This window comes from Marmota monax, unplaced genomic scaffold, assembly GCF_021218885.2.
Source record: "Marmota monax isolate L192 unplaced genomic scaffold, Marmota_monax_Labrador192_F-V1.1 WCK01_AAM20220418_F8-fsc00018, whole genome shotgun sequence".
Taxonomy (NCBI): domain Eukaryota; kingdom Metazoa; phylum Chordata; class Mammalia; order Rodentia; family Sciuridae; genus Marmota; species Marmota monax.
In genome coordinates, this window is record NW_026692201.1 from 4,002,759 (window position 1) to 4,015,921 (window position 13,163).

At 43.0% G+C, this 13,163-nt stretch overlaps 1 long non-coding RNA gene across 1 annotated transcript in view; it reads right to left on the bottom strand.

The window, feature by feature from the left end:
* Window positions 1-9,096: 9,096 nt before the first annotated feature.
* Window positions 9,097-13,163, bottom strand: part of LOC124081145 (uncharacterized) — a 121,008-nt gene continuing 116,941 nt past the window's right edge. Inside the window, exon 6 of the long non-coding RNA XR_009225380.1 lies at window positions 9,097-9,449. This is a non-coding gene — a long non-coding RNA (uncharacterized LOC124081145). The remainder of the gene's footprint in view (window positions 9,450-13,163) is intronic.

The following is a 13,163-nucleotide window of genomic DNA, read 5'->3' on the forward strand; positions in this document are numbered from 1 at the left end:
ATCTCAGAGCAGTTTTAAGCAATGTTGAAGTATTTCTCAGAGCCTTTAATATGCTAGCACATTTGGAATCTTCCAGAAGTGTATAGAACATTCAGTTATTATATTGTAGCAGGACGTTCTTCAGAAAATGCTGCCCATCCCTGAATGGACTTTGGATGACACTGCATTTCACTATGACCCTTCCCAGCACTTTCAAGGCCCTCCAAATCCTCAGAGTGAAGATGGGACCCTGTTCTAGCATATCCGTCACCCACCACAGTCCTCTTCCCAGGTCTTCGGTATTCTGGAATTAACCCGTGTGGATCATATGGTCAGGAAATACTTGGTCATCAGCTCTGTGGACCTCGCAGGACAGGGCACAGGTTGAAATGATCCCTGCATCTCCTCAGGACTGACACATCCTGCCTGGACACCTCTTCGTCCTCTTACTGTATGTGCCGTGTGTGCAGAGCAGGTGGTGGGGGAAGCTGATTCTGTTCTTCCAGTGCCCTCTTGGTCAAGTTGCTCCCAGGTCCGTTGCCTGCTCTTCTTCCCCTGTTTCATGGGTGGGTGGGAATGACAGGGAAATGAGAAGAAGAGGGTGTCAGCTAACCATGCAGCCTCCGTTTTCCAGCTCCCAGCCTCCACAGTGGGAACATGCTTGATACTACATGCTTGGTCCTTGGTGAGAGATTGAAAGAATGAAGGGAGGGAGGGAGGAAGAGAGGACCCTAGGTATTTGTCCCCTATTTCTACCTTGGGCAGTGTTTCTTGCAGCAGACACATCTCCTCTGGTGTTCTGTTTCTGCAAAATCATTGTTTATTTCATGGTTCCAGCTGCTGCCATGTGGCCCCAACCCCTGGGCTGTAGGAACATGGCTTCCCAGCCTAGAAGTGGCAGACACTTTCTGCTATTGCTCATCTCAGAGTGGCTTCCCTGTTTTGTTTATTTGGCTCCTCAGCTCTTCCACCACCCATGCAGGAGACCTATTGTGCCCTCCCAGCATCCTCTAGGTATTCACTTTACAAGCCAAAGGCGTCTTAATACACACCTGATACTCCCTGCTGAGGGCTTTGGTTCTGGCCATTGGAACATGTGTAGCCTGTGTTCAGAGCAAGCTGAAGAATTAATGTCCCCAGAAGCAGCTACAACTCTGAAGGCATGTTGACAAATAAATGCCCCAGCTCTCCTACTCCTAGGGGAAGCGGGACCCTGAGGCGTATTCTACAATGGCTCTAGGGGACTCCACAGGGTAGCGAACTCCAGTTCCATAGTGGGAACACGCTTAATATTACATATTTAGATTGGTTTCCTTCCAGCAACGGTCTCACAACTCCTCTAGTAGCATCTCCTGGCTTTACCTCCCAGCAAGGCTACTTGTATTGGAGTCTTTGTCTGTGGGTCTCCTGCAGAACCCAGGTGGAGATGTCCGTATAACCTAGTTGCTGCATTCAACGCTCTCTGGTTTAAGTGCTTGCCTGGTTTCTGTTTTGCTGCTTAGTCTCCAGCTGCTACACCTCCACTCTGATGCAGACCCCTCCCAGGCTCCACTTCTCTATCTTGCTGGGAAGGAGGAGGAGGCCTGCTGGGCTTTTCCTCCGAGCAGCCCCAAAAGGTAGGTCTGGGCCAAACAATATAAACCAAGAACCTATAAGAGGGAGAGAATCCCCATCACTACCATATAAGGCATCATTAACAGTTTCTCAAGACTGAATCTAGCCTGTTTCAAGTTTAGATTCTTTCTATGGAGATTGATTTTTTTGTAGAAGGCAAATCTTGATGCTGGTCTCCTCTTTTTTCACAGGATGAAATATGTCCATTAGTTCCCTGGTGCATGTGGCACCTGCCAAAACTAGGAGGTGCAGGAGCCTTCAGGTGGACTGCTCAAACGGTTCCAGCTCACTACTCACGAGTTTATGGCACCAAACAAAAGTGCTAGAGGGGCATTTATATTTGACATTTCAAAATAAGCATCAAAGCCGTTTCCATGAGAAGAAAATGGAAGAGAATTTGTTGTACTTCATTGCCTTCATTTCATGGCTTAGCATTGTGCTTGTTTTACATGACATCTGTGCATGGTGTTGCATGATTATCAGACAGATGCACAATCTTATGTAAACAATCAATGCTTCTGCAGTTGTGCAGTGTGGCAGCACCCGGAGAAGGAGGTGTGAGAGTAATTTTTATGCCGATGGTCTCCATGGATCTCAACCTGCTCTTCGGTCTCTAATAAACGGGGAAGCCAGAAATCTAGAAGTTTTCAGTGGCTGCATGCCACCTGACTTCTAGAAGGCCAAAGGAAGCAAATATCTAAACTAACAAAACCTCACGGTGTCTATTTCAAAGAAACCCTCAGACAAATGGGAAACAGGCTTGGTGGGATGGGCCCAGAAAAGTCCCCTGCCTGGAGTGTTCACATGGCACCAGGAGAGCTGAGGGAGGAAAGAGCCTTTGGCTCGTGTAGCTAATTGTAAGCAGAAGGAAGAGAAAAATAACATGATTAGCATGTTTCTCTCCCTCCCTTGATGAAGATGACAGAAGCAGGCAATCTGCTGTTTGTGCAGAGGGGCACAGGGAAGGAGAGCTGAGAGCATCTGTTCTCTGAAACTGCTGCTTAAAAATGCAGGAAGTACACAAAGCCAAGGAGGAAACTCCTTGGTGCAGGCCACAGGCTCTGAAAACAGGAGAGTGGAGAGGCATGTGCAGAGAACACCACAGGTTTTCCTGAATTTGCATCTGGGGACTGGCTTGGGAGTCCTTTGGAGGGCCAGGTCCTCTTTCCTACAGGGCTGAGGCTCTGGGCAGTGGCCCCTGCAATGACACCTTCCATAAGGACAGACATACCACCTACCTCTGCAGCCAACCATTTTCATCCTTACTGACTAGTGCGGCCTGTTTTCAGCCAAGTTTCTTGACCAGAGGCTGAATTAGTCTCCATCCCCATACCTCCTCCTCTGCTCCCTACCTGAAGGGCAATGGTAACTACAGTGGTTCTCCTTATACATGGGGATACATTCCAAGACCTCCAATACCTGCTTGAATCTGCAGGTACTAGTGAACCATATATATATATATATATACATATTTTAAATTAATATAGTAGGCAAGGTAAGAAATTGACCAAATTAACTAATAACAAAATAGAACATTATAACTATTTACTGCAACAAAATTCCCAGCATCACTACTCTTACAATTTGGGACTATATCAAATAATATCATGGCAGTCAACCTGATAATCAAGAAGCTAACTAAGTCACAGGCAGGCAACATACAATGTGGATGCACTGGACAAAGTGATGATTCATGTCCCTAGAGGGATGGAGTGGGACAGCATGTTTTATCATGCTATTCAGAAAGTCATGTCATTAAAAACTTATGGGTGGGTTGTTTCTGGAATTTTCCAACTGTGGTTGGCTGAGGGTAATTAAAACTAAAGGAAGTGGGACTGTTGATAAGGGAGGGCTACTGTGCTTTTGATGAAAAATAAGGGGAGTCAGAGTCTCTAATGGTTGATGTCCTTCGAATGGTGACATCACTGTGGACCCTGAGGTTTGAAAGGTTTCTGTGCATCCAGGAGAATCAGGGAACTCATTCAAAGGAGTCAGCAAAATGCTCTCTTGGGGGAGTAGGCAGGAGCAAGTTCCCCTCATCTCACATCTCTGAGTGCCTTTGATATTCAGGTTCACCGCCCAAAAGCCTGTTGGTTAGAGGGCTGTAAGGTGGTAGGTGCCCTTCCATGGTATCTATGTTCTACCTCATTTTATGTGTAGAGCAGACAAAATGGTATGTGATCATAGCAGCCATCTTTGCATCCTCCTGCCAATTAGGTCAATGCCACTCCGATATGTACTTAGGACTCATTCGGATTTGTGAATATTTGACTCTCAGATTTTGCATCTCTCCCAGTCAAAGTAGGCCAGCCTTGCACATAAGAACAGAGAATTGAACAATCTTCTTTCGTGGTATCAGGGGGCTTTTCCCCTCTTACTCACCTGGAAGACAGGATTATTTTCAAATCTATTTTCTTGTAGTCAAATGCCAATAATAATAGAATTTTCTCACAAGAATTTAGTGAGGTCAGGCATATAAAACAGCACCATATATAATGGTAGCTGCCATCTTTATCATTCTTAGATTGTTATTTTTAATAGTTTTTTTTTTTATTTTTTACTTGTACATAATACCTTTATTTTGTTTATTTATTTTTATGTGGTGTTGAGGATCGAACCCAGGGCCTCACGCATGCCAGGCGAGCATTCTACCTCTGAACCACAACCCCAGCCCCAATTTTTATTTTTAAAATAAAGAATATTTTCTTGAGGAATTCTGTGAGAGGGTGAGTGAACTCTGGCTCTCCCCTATGAACAAAAAAAAGCACTATACAAACATGGCCAATGCACAAGGAACCTAGGGAGGGTCATGCCGATATTCCATCAGCTCTGTTATGGTTTGGATACGAGCAAAAGCTCCTGTGTTGATGCAGGAATGTTCAGAGTTAAAGTGGTTGGATTGCCAGTGCTGTAGCATAATCAGTCCATCCTAGTTTGAATGACTGGATGGTAACCACAGCAGAGAGACTGTGGCTGGAGGAGGTGGGTCACTAGAGGGGTGCCCTGGAAGGGTGCCTTCCCTCCTCTCTTTCTTCCTCTTGATCCCTCATGAGTTGAGCAGTTTTCCTTTGCTGGGCCCTTCCCCAGCTGCCTCCCTTTGGTCCCAGAGCAAAGGACTGGCCGTCTGAAACTATGGGCTCCAAATCAACTTTTCCTTTTCAAAGCCATTTTTGTTAGGTATTTTGGTCACAGCGATGCAAACACTAACTAAAGCAGGCTCCCTGCAGCCATTTCTTAGTGACTCTGTGGTTGCATTCCATAGCCTGTCTGCAAATTCAGTAGGATCCTTTCTTTCTCCTGGCTAATGTTGCTAATTCCTTGAGAGAAGTATGGCCTGCAACCCTGCCATGGGTTTGGATGGACTCTGGCGCTTGCTTTTGGCTCACTTTTAGGTTAAGGCAATAGATTCTCAGTTGCGGGCTGGGGGGCAGCACTCCTTGGCTTACATGTACTCTGAAGCCATGACACCCACAGCAGGCCCTGACCTCCATCTCACCTGAGAAGTCCAAAGGGGCCCATAGGATGACTTTGCCTTTATGACCTGCCTTTTAAAAAAGCTTTCACTTTACATTTTAATATTACATTTTAATATTGTATCTTAGTCTTTTGAACACAAGGGTAAATATAATAACAGTAATTTTAAGAACGTTTATGCGTCTTATGTAAAACCATTAACTGTCGGTGCCACTAGTAATGTCTTATTTGTAATGCGTTATTACATGACAAATCATCATATATGAAAAAATAAGGCCACAGAGGTAGAATGATGGTGAAAATGAGGCTCAAAACCCCATTTAAGCTGTCTGAGACCATGTCCAGCATCCCTTCGCACTGGCTAGCAGGCTGTTGCAGGCATGATGAACCACAGGATCACGTCCTCTAAGAATAGGGTTCAGGAAGAAAGTTTCAACTGCCTGCTTTCATATATTAGATCACATTTTTGTTTTGGCTTCAAGCTAACAAAGAGTTCAGAAGCTAATGTCAAGATTAACCACCACTGCGTCAGTTAAGGCTTTTGGAATTCAAACTTGCTTGACCCTTTCTATTTCATTTGATTTTCTATTTCTACTTCAATGGTTTTATCGTGTGTGCCTTTTGTTTCATGATACTTCAATCATTTGGGAATTAAAAAGGGAAGGCATGTTAAGAAAGACAAATCAAATGAAACAAGCCCTTCACAAAAGAGGAAATATGATTGGTCAACAAATATATATATATATATATATATATATATATATATATATATATATATATATTTTTTTTTTTTTTTTTTTTTTTTAAAAAGTTCAACATCTCTAGCAATTGGAGAAATGCAAATTAAAACTACACTGAGATTTCACCTCACTCCAGTCAGAATAGCAATTATCAAAAATACAAGTAACAATAAATGTCGGTGAGGATGTAGGGGAAAAGGTTCACTCATACTTTGCTGGTGGAACAGATGGAGATTCCTCAGAAAGCTTGGAATGGAACTATTATTTACCTAGTTATCCCACTCCTCAGTTTATATCCAAAGGACTTAAAATCAGCGTACTATATGACACTGGCACACCAGTGTTTATAACAGCTCAATTTACCATAGCTAAACTATGGAACAAGCCTAGGTACCCTTCAACAGATGAACGGATAAAGACAATGTGGTATATATACACAATGGAATATTACTCAGCCATAAAGAGAAATGAAATTATGGCATTTGCCTGTAAATGGATGGAACTGCAGACTATCAGGCTAAGTGAAATAAGCCAATTACAAAAAACCAAAGCCAAATGTTCTCTATGATATACTGTCATGTATATCTAAAAAGGACAAAAAATTTTAAAAATGAATATTAAAAAAACCCGAAATCCTTCCATCAACCATTCATTTGACTTGGTAGAAAGAGGGACCACAGGAATTTTCTTTGTTCCAAATGTTTTGCTGTCTGCATTCTAGGGAAAGAACTATTTTGATTAGGGTTGACATGAAATAGAGTATGTCTAGTTAATTTGAACTTTATGTAAAGAATAATTTTAGTAGCTGTCCTAACTATTGCATACTGATTTTTATACTAAAAAATCATTCTTTATTTATTTAAAATTCAAATTTAACTGGATGATCTGTGTTTATCTGCCAAATCTGATGGCTGACTTTGTAGTAATTCAGAGATCCAACAGTCCTAAATGTGTACCCTGTGCATAGAACTTGGCTAAGAATAAAGGTGCAAAAGTAAAAGAAATTTGTAATAATAGTTAAAAACCCTGAAGATGAGTTGAGCACCTTTAAAGTCAAATTTTGAACCTGTGGCCTTTGGAAACAGGCTCCATGGCTGGAATTTCATTGTTCCTACTCAGAAGCAGCCTGCTCTACTGAAGCTGGATCTGAATTCAGCCTGGGACCCTTGAAGACCCCATGGAGGGTGGATCTGCCTTTGGTTTCCTAGGGGCTGTTGAGCCGCATTTGCCTGGGCCTGCTTCTGGAGACTAAATCAATGTTTTGACATTTCCCCAACCTTTTTTTTTTAAAAATTTTAATTTGCTGTCATTAGTTATACATGACAGTAGAATGCACTTTGATATAGCATATATAATAGAGTATAATTCTGATTCTTCTGGTTATACATGATGAAGAATCTCACCAGTCATACAGTCATGTGTGTACATAGGGTAATAATGTCTGATTCATTCTCCTCTCCTTCCTACCTCCATGACCCCTCCCCTCCTTCATTCCCCTCTACCTAATCTAAAGTACATCCATTTTTTCCTAGCCCCCCCCCCCCCCCACATTGTGAATTAGCCTTGATACAGACATTTTTAAATTGCAAAATTCAGGCCCATTGTCCCAGGATAACACTAACCTTGATATTCATAATTCACTGATTTCTTGAATCCTGCCTTCTTGACTTCCACTTCCATGCTTACTCCTCATTTAAGAGGCAAATTCCCTCTCGGTCCTAATCAACAATGTCTGCTAGTTACTCTGGGATACTTGAGGGTACTGTATAAGAGTTCCCAGAGAACTCTCATGGTTTCCTGTCAGTCTCTTCACCATGGTCTGCAGACTTCATCAGTACAAGGGGATCTGGCCACCACAACATAGTTGGCCAGCAAAGTGGGCATGTCTGCTGGCTCCCTCCTCCACAGACACCCAAGCCTGGAAAGCAGGAGAGGACCATTGCTCCTGAGCGCCTGCTGACATGTAGACCCCAGAGCAGCCCTGCTTGGGTCTCCCATGAGTCAATCAGAGAGCGCTTTGGGAGGACACACAACATCTTCTACCTTGCCCTGGAGTCCTCAGCCCTCTAGACAGGGCTGAACTAACCCAGCCTTTGGGCCTGGTAGGTGATAGATGCCTCACATCTGCCTGCTTTCCAACAGAGAGCAAAACGCAAAGCTTTCTCCTAATAACAATAAAATCAGATTATGATACAGACTGATCTAGGAGCTTTTCCAATGGCTTGCTAAACATGCTTAAGCTTAACTCCTTTGCAGAGAGCAGAAAATCTAGAAGGGAGCAGACTCTAAAGTTCACCCTGTGTCTTCATGGCACAAAGCAAGTCTGACACAGGGACAGGAGATAGTTTTGGATAAAGATGTGGTTGTGATCCTAACCTGCTTAAAGCTGCATTCCATAACCTTGGTAAAGAGCACTAGGCTGCCTATCAGATCCTTATACACTGCTCCCATTGATGCTGCTCTTTTGGGGACATGAAGTCCATATGCTTCAAGTTTCCTTCAAGTAGACCAGCAGCCAGCACCCACTATGCTACAGTAGGGGCAAAGGGCTCTGTCTTTCCTCCATGCAGGTGACGGATGATATTTGCAGGGCACTTAGAAATTCTATCTCCCATGCTGTGGCCTGGCTTTGCCCTCAGGTGCCCCTGGGTCTTTGTTCCAGTAGATTCTTATCTAAAGGCACAGAAAGGAATAGTCATATATTTGTCCTTCCTAAGGAAGGTGCCTCTGATTTTTCTTAGTATGTTTTAGCTAGAGGAATCTGAGGCCTCAATAGTAATGCATATATGTCCCAACCACTGGATTGAAAATGTCTTACAGACAAGTTTCCCTCAAAGCACAGCCTGAGGCTATGTGTTCAAGTAGTTCATTTAAAAAATTATCCCAAGAACAGTGAGGGCTTGAGGGAGAGAGACAGGGCATGAAGGGAACAGCATCGGGAACATCAGCAATGCTCCTGCTGTGGTCCTAGCACCGGGCCTCAGTGCTGCGGGGAGCTCTGGACAGTCTGGAAAGAACACACCTCACCATCATCCCACTGGAGGGCAAGGACAGAGCATACCCACCAGCTCCTCCCTTTTCAGGCTGAGAAATGTTCTGGAACCAGGGCCAAGCATGCCATGACCAGAGAATACCCTCAGGTAGAAACAGGCCAGACGCCTTTGGCCTGTGCGGCATCTGTGTGCTGGTGACCCTCAGGATAAGGGGCTGCTGCGGTGCCGCAGTCTGGCTGGGCACAATTCAGGAGCCACTTGTCAAAAGAAACGAACTTTATTTTTAGAACCACACACGCCAAACAAAACAGCTCCTCAGGAAAAACCTTCAGAGCCCAACTGCCACCACCGACTTCCCACAAGCCTCTCAACCTCCCCCACTCCTCCTGCTCTTGAGGCCAATTGGCTGGGTCGCATGGGTGGAGCCAAAAAAAGTCCCCCAGTGAGCAGCTCTGTAGTCTGAAAGGGCGGGGAAACAGCCCAATGAGCATCACCATAGAGGAGCCAATCAGCTAGAAGTTGCTGGGGCCTCTGTGAGCCAATCATCAGCTGGCAGTCTGAAAGTTTACTGGGGCCCCTTCGACTGTGGCTCTGAACACTGCAGGGCTGTGCCTTCTTCCTGCGTGCATCCTCAGCACCTGGACAGCACCTGGCATTTCACAAACAAGAAGTAAATGTGAGCTGAATGAACTCATGAATGGATGGGTGCGTGCACAGAACTAGAGATTAAAGGGGCAGCAAATGCTGCTCAATAGTAAAAAACAACATTGGCAACAAAAACATTGAGGACCTCTTAAAACCAACTAAATATCAGTGACATTTGTTTGTTTTCAGTTGGAAGCCCTTGGCCAGAGTGAATTAGGAAGCAAAAAGGGGAGTCTCCCTAGAAAGCACCTTGGAAATGATAAATTGTGTTGGAAATAAAAGATATTAATGCCTTTTTTCCAGGAGATACCTGGGTGCTGGGGATCCACAGGGCAGCCTGTTGCATTGCTTTGCAGCTTGGTAATTAGATGAGTCTTTTTATATTGAATCACAATTGGCCTCCTAGTTGTGCCAGTGGCTTTTGATTCCTTTTTTTGTCTTTCTCATCTGTGTAATTGTGGAGCAGTGGCTTATTTTTTCTGTGCATTATTTTTCTCACCTGCAAAATGCTCAAGATAATCTTTTAGCAAAGTGCTGAAGAGCTGGACTCTGATGTCCAGAGGCCTTAGCTCAAATTCAGGCTCCAATATATACTAGCTTGCCTTAGAACGGGCTGCTTTCGCATCTCAGTGCCCTAGTTTCCTTTTCTGAAAAATGGGGGTGATATTAGTACTTAAATTGTCAGACTGTTTAAAGAACTGAGTAAGTGATATCTGGGTGAGTTATTGTTTTATCTCTTTCTGATTTTGCAGGTGTTAAATGAGGTAATATGTGTAAAGCTTCTATAGAATGCAGTGCCTGATAAATACATGTTGGTCCTTTTTATCTTTTTAAACTGCAGTCATATTAAAATACCTTGTCTGTTATTTGTACCCCTATTTCTTCCCAGACTAAACATCCACTCTTCATACTACACATAGGTAAGTTTCGATCTAACTTGTGCAAATGCAGTTGGGCCATCACCCTGCCCTCTATACTTTGTGCAATATAAAATTTCTTTGGTCCAGTAAAAGGTGACCTTTATTTTTATTTATTTTTTATTGGTTGTTCAAAACATTACATAGCTCTTGACATCTCATATTTCATACTTTAGATTCAAGTGGGTTATGAACTCCCATTTTTACCCCATATACAGATTGCAGAATCACATCGGTTACACATCCACATTTTTACATAATGCCATATTAGTAACTGTTGTATTCTGCTACCTTTCCTATCCTCTACTATCCCCCCTCCCCTCCCCTCCCATCTTCTCTCTCTATCCCATCTGCTGTAATTTAATTCTCTCCCTTGTTTTTTTTTTCAAAAGGTGACCTTTAAACCTTTCTCATTACTCAAATAACAATTACCACCAGCAAACAACATCACATTTAAATATTCACTGAAAGACTAGAAAATCAGACTGCATTTTCTGTCTGCAGAGACCCAGTGTTGTCTTCTGGTCAAGTAGCTCCACTTTCTCTCTACCAAGTACTTCCCCAGTGGCCCAATTTCAAACCAAACAACAGGATCTATGGTAGGAAACGATAGATGGATTACATGCAAGAGTGAGCTGGACTATGGCTGAATTGTGAGATTAGGGGAGAAGGGAAGGTGTGGGTCAAAAGAAGAAAGAGGAAAAAGTTTGAGACTCTGGCACAGAGACAGCGTGCAGGGACAAGATTTCACCATTCAATTTCAGACAGTGTCCCCTGTGGCCACCTTCTAGACACTCTCATTAAGCTGACATAGCTTTCTCTGAATTACAATCACCAACCACCCACTTTTTAAATTCCCTTTCTCCAGGTTTTTGATCTCTTTGAGACCTTGGACCTTCTCACCTGTATGATCCCTCAAGGTGTCACCCTGGATTACCTTCTGCCCCTCTAAAACTTTTCCCTGAGTTTTGCCATGGGCCTGCCTTGCATTAGAACATCCTTCTTTATCCACTCTTTCTCTTGACAGTTCTTGGGTGTTCTCATTGACACCCATGTCTTTAATCACCGTCCGTGTCTGACAACCCAAAGTCTAATTTCTAGCCTAAACTTCCTCTTTTAAGTTTGGCCATTACATTTATAAATTATAACTAGCTATTTTGATGCAGATTTCCAGCTGTCTTCAAAACCCAAAATGTTCAATGTAGAACTGTATCTCTTTGCACCTCTTCATCATGCTATGTTTTCTATTTTGGATAATGACACACCTGTCCAAGCCTGAAACCTAGGAGTCATTGCAGAATCCCTTCCTTCCCACTCCAATGGGACCCCACTGATTGCATTTACTACATCTCTTGCATCTGGCTCATCTTTTCCCAGGTCTCCATGATTGGACATTTTCCCACTTGGATCTTCCAGCAGTTTCCAAAAGCTCTCCCGGCTGCCACCATCTCTTGCTTCTTTCTGCCCCATTCTAGCCTCATCTTCTATTCAACTTCAGAGTCATCTCCCTAAGCTGCAAGTGTCATCCCCTTCTTTGACATATTTACAACTTTTATCAATGTGCTCTTTCTTACCTTTCCAGCTCTTTGTTAATATCTAATGATTAATATTTTATTAGTTGAAATTAACTAAGGAAAAAATATTTCTGGAATACCAGCTACTTGCTGACGATTGTTTTAGGTCTCGTGGAGGACATGAAAGAAGTTTTGCACATCATCTTCTACTTGGAAGGGTTTTCAAAACTAACATGTGAAAAGAATTATTGCATAATTAAATGCTTAATTGTGTGGTCTAGACTATAAAAGTAATATGAAGTATATTTCCAGGTTGGTTTTCTAAGGCTCATAAAAGCCTGCAAGCATGTACACACATATAAATTATGTATGTGTAAGTCCCTGGTAAAAAGTTTATGATATGGATTTGCTTTGGTAGCAGTAGTCATTTACACTATGAAAGGGGAATGAGGTCACCTGTATCAGATCACACACCTTCCTCAGTTCATTTCACAAAACTACTTATTTTATTGCATATTCATTCTACTCTCTCTTCAGCAGGAATGAAAATGGTTTCTGTAATTGAAATCAAAAAACGGACCACTGCTTACACTCTTTAGAATGATATAATTCAGACAGTCAATGTCAACAGCCAAGGCAAAAAAAAAAAAAAAAAAAAAAAACCACTCATAACTCTTTAGCATGACCACCTAACTCAATGTATTTCCCAGCTTTCAGTTAAAGGCATTTGGTTCAAATGAGCCAGCCTCTCAAACAGATGAGCCCTTTGCAATTGATTATGGGTCTGGGTCTTCCATGATGAAGGCCAGGTGGGCTGGCTCATTGTGATGTCTCTTTCCACTTGCCAAACTCCCATGCAGAACTCCACAGGGAGCCACAGACACCCAGCATTCCTTCCTAGAGAAATAGACAAATTTGACCTTGCAAAAAGGAAACCAATTTAGAGAAACATGGTGCCCTTACTTTTTCTGTTCCTCTGCTCTGAGTTGAGGTATTAGAGTCCAGGGGCGTGTGTAACCTCTCCTAGTTCTTGCTCTTAACTTACATGGATTGAAACAAAGAAGTCATGGGTTTAAATCATGCTGGAGGCCTTTCCTGCAATGGCTGGAGCTTTAGACTAGGAGCCAAAGGGCTGGGGCTCTCATTCTGGCTCTGCTTCTAGCTAGCTATAGAGTCTCGGACTCCTCAATACTCATGAATTCTTGCTAGTGAGAAAATATCCTGTGTGAAAGCATTTTAGGAACTGTGGAGTCCTACAACACATAGGGTGTCTGAAACTCCCACTGA